At 43.2% G+C, this 4,355-nt stretch overlaps 1 pseudogene; it reads right to left on the reverse strand.

The window, feature by feature from the left end:
- LOC103194303 overlaps positions 1-1,993 on the reverse strand; it is a 114,186-nt pseudogene extending 112,193 nt beyond the window's left edge.
- Positions 1,994-4,355: the final 2,362 nt, after the last annotated feature.

Below are 4,355 nucleotides of genomic sequence, written 5' to 3' on the forward strand. Positions count from 1 at the left end.
TATGGGAACTGCTGTATGAAAGATGAATTTGCTTTGTAAACTTCCACCCAAATCACTATGTTGTTGTTGTTATGTGCCGTCGAGTGGGACCTGACTCATAGCGACCCCTCCTTGGGTTTCCGAGGCAGTATCACTACGAAGTAGATTGCCCCATCTTCCTTCTGATTCAATATATCTAGGATGGAAATGTCAATTCTCAGCAGGCGTGTAACCAGAATGAACTGGTTCGAAGCCCTCTTTTAGTCATGGGTCCACGTTATTGACACTTCATGGCTGCTGCCACATTACTTCCTGCTCACCAGTGGGCCCCAACATTGAAGCTCACTGTCAGCTTCAACTGTTCAGAGGTTCTCATTCTCCATACCAGATAACACTGTGTCCCCAAAGTAGTCAAAAGACATGGCCAAAGGGACCTGGCCCTTTGAAAGAACTGTTCTCAACTCTACTAATCCCACCTCAAATCACTGCAGTATACTACAGGAGGGCACATAGCACATATTCACATGGAAATACACTGTACCAGGCTAGTTTGAGGAAAGAGGAGGTGCAGATATTTAGAAGCTGACACTGGAGAGGAAGCAAAGGATGGGGTCCATTTATCTGTGTTGAATCAGTAACTTGCAGGTGATTATGCAAAGTAATGTGCAAATCAGAATCCTCTGTTTCTAAGGCAACATCTCTGGGGCTGTATTTGTGCATTAGGGAACAATCTTCCTTCAGCACTTTTGGCCTTTTTGTGAACTTTAAAAGGGTCTTACTAGCCTAGGACTATGTTGCGCTCCAGTCTCCGGGTCGCCCCCTAGCTGATCAACTGGAAACTCCATTCAGGATGGAAATCCGCAGTTCTATTCTGTCCTTTAGAGTCATTATGAGTTGAAACCACTCCGTGGCAGTGGGATTTTTTCCCCTCAATAACTAACAGTTTACAAAGTGCTTTCATGCCGCATTGTTTTCTCACCTCACCTTCTAGACATCTTTCCTCTGGCCTGAGCTTTCCCTAGGTTGCCTAAAATGACTTCTCAATACCCTGTGAGTTCTATTAAAATCACACTGACCTCTACTACATCTCCATGGTGGGGACTTAGTTCTTGGATTCCTTGTCCATAATCTCAGCACTTCATTCTTACCTCATTGTCTCTCTCCATTTTCATTTTATTCCATTTCTGATCATGTCTTTCAAATCATTTGCTATCTTTGGAATATGTGCTGTCAAAAAAATAGAAACATGAAATTTATAAACTTGAGAATCATCCCCATGCTTTCACTTTACAGAGGAGGAAACTGAGGCCCAGCGCCATAAAATTTCAATGCCAAGGCCACATAAGTAGGTGGCAGAGCAGGAGCTTGAACCCAAAATGCTATGCTTTGACGAGAGGGCTTTCTACATCATGCTATCTTTAAAAGCTACCTGCCAAATGAAACATTCTTCCTAGGATAATCTGTGTTTCTCTTATATTGCTAATATATTGATATTTGGGTATTACTACAACAGATCTACCCAGTTTTATAATATTTCACAGATTATACCATGTTCTTGGTATAATATGGCTGTTCACATGGGAATTACATAGTCATTTAATCAACAAACATTTATTGATCGCCTACTATGTGCCAGGAACAATACTAGGCCCTGGGAACATAAAGACTACAAGGTTTTGGTCTGGCTTCAAGTGGAAATATTCTTTGAATTTGCAAATATAGTGTAGGAGTTGGTTAAAGAGGCGCTTAGGGTTCTCAGGGGTAGGCCAGTCACCCTACCTCGTGAGGACCAACGGCAGAAGTCGACCTCCACAATGACCAGGGACTGTTTCACTCCGCGCAAAGCGCAGTGCGATTCTGCCGGCACGGCACTGCGCGGCTCTCCTGCAACACCGAACAAGGGCCGAGTTACCTGGGGCGTCCTCGGGCGAACCCCCAGGACTGCCTTCTGATACTCAGGGAAAAGTCGGAATTGCACCTGAAGAGCCACGCCTGAGGGAAGCACCGTCCCCATGCCACCAATGCCATCGGCCCTCGAAGTGGGTCACCAGAGGTGAGTACCAGCACGGTAGGAAGATCGGTACAGCACTGACCACGCCCCAGTCGTACCCTGGCAGAGCGGAAGAGCTTTCCAAGAGGCTCCTGGGAATGCAGCCGCTACTACCCAACTCTGGCGAGGTTACCTGAGCCCGGGCTGCGGCAATCAATATTCCCCCAGCGCTAGCCCACGCGAGATGCACGAACCCCAGAGCCTCCGAGTCCCCTAGACCTACAGGCCTCCCTGCAGATGGAATCCGCTAGAGGAGAAACTAATAAAAAGCAATAGATTGTCAAGATTTAATCTTTGTTAGCGGTTTTTGTTTTGTTGTTAAGCAAATCTGGGAGACTTTTAAAACCACACGTGGCAACATTTAAATAATTTTTGGGTCCTTTGCGCGAGTGAAATTCCTACACTGACAGGCTCAATTACACTAACATTGTTGTTGTTTAATAATTCGATGTTGAATGATCCTACACTATATTTGCAAATTCAAAGAATATTTCCACTTGAAGCCAGACCAAAACCTTGTAGTCTTTATGTTCCCAGGGCCTAGTATTGTTCCTGGCACATAGTAGGCGATCAATAAATGTTTGTTGATTAAATGACTACGTAATTCCCATGTGAACAGCCATAGTATACCAAGAACATGGTATAATCTGTGAAATATTATAAAACTGGGTAGATCTGTTGTAGTAATACCCAAATATCAATATATTAGCAATATAAGAGAAACACAGATTATCCTAGGAAGAATGTTTCATTTGGCAGGTAGCTTTTAAAGATAGCATGATGTAGAAAGCCCTCTCGTCAAAGCATAGCATTTTGGGTTCAAGCTCCTGCTCTGCCACCTACTTATGTGGCCTTGGCATTGAAATTTTATGGCGCTGGGCCTCAGTTTCCTCCTCTGTAAAGTGAAAGCATGGGGATGATTCTCAAGTTTATAAATTTCATGTTTCTATTTTTTTGACAGCACATATTCCAAAGATAGCAAATGATTTGAAAGACATGATCAGAAATGGAATAAAATGAAAATGGAGAGAGACAATGAGGTAAGAATGAAATGCTGAGATTATGGACAAGGAATCCAAGAACTAAGTCCCCACCATGGAGATGTAGTAGAGGTCAGTGTGATTTTAATAGAACTCACAGGGTATTGAGAAGTCATTTTAGGCAACCTAGGGAAAGCTCAGGCCAGAGGAAAGATGTCTAGAAGGTAAGGTGAGAAAACAACGCGGCATGAAAGCACTTTGTAAACTGTTAGTTATTGAAGGGAAAAAATCCCACTGCCACGGAGTGGTTTCAACTCATAATGACTCTAAAGGACAGAATAGAACTGCCCCATAGGGTTTCCAAAGCTGTGAACCTTTATGGAAGCAGACTGCCTCATCTTTCTTCATGAAGCAGCTGGTGGATTTGAACCATCGATGGAGATATATTAGTATTAGTATCATCAGAATAAATGCTTTGTTTGCCAAATAGTGATGAGCAACAAGAAATCTCAAGGTTAACAAAGGGCAAAGTTATGATAACTTCTAAGGCACAGCCAACCACCCTGAGGGAGAGAGTGGTTGGACCTGCGGCCACAAGACCATGGTTGAAGGGGACATCAAGCTCAATTGACATATTACACAAAAACATTGTTCTACATCCTACTTTGTTGAGTAGCAACTGGGGTCTTAAAAGCTTGCAAGCAGCCATTTAGATGCAACAATGGGTCTCTCCTCATCCACGGCAAAGAAGAATGAAGAATACCAAAGACACATGGAAAACTTGGTTCAAAGGACTAGAAGACTGTGTGAACATCAGCCTATATGACCATGAGACCAGAAGAACTAGATGGTGCCCAGCTATCAACTATCAACCACTTGGAAAGGGATCAGTGCAGGAGATCCTGGACAGAGTGGAGAGCAATGTGAAACAAAACTCAAACTCATAAAACGACCAGCCTTACTGGTCTGATGGAGCCTGTTAAGATCCCCAAAACTATGGCCCTTACTTACTTACCCTTCAGGTCTGGAATTGAACTTATTCCCATGGCTTGTAGCCAAACAATAGACAGGCATAGAGGGTGAATGTTAACACTGGGTAGATACATTCCTTAGACTGATCAATCATAGAAGAACAGAAGGGCAGTGTTTGCACAGGGAGATAGCTAGGGTGGCCGGAATGCATTGGAAAAAAGGACAGAGGGAAGAGGTAACTACAGGGAGAAAGTGGGAAAAGAGCTATTACATTGTGGAAAATTGCAGTCAATGTCATGAAACAAAATGTGTATGAATTGCTAATGGAAAATGAATTTGCCTATAAACTTTCACCCAAAGCACAATAAAAATTT

This window comes from Orycteropus afer, unplaced genomic scaffold, assembly GCF_000298275.1.
Source record: "Orycteropus afer afer isolate SDZICR_OR568_19922 unplaced genomic scaffold, OryAfe1.0 scaffold00043, whole genome shotgun sequence".
NCBI lineage: Eukaryota > Metazoa > Chordata > Mammalia > Tubulidentata > Orycteropodidae > Orycteropus > Orycteropus afer.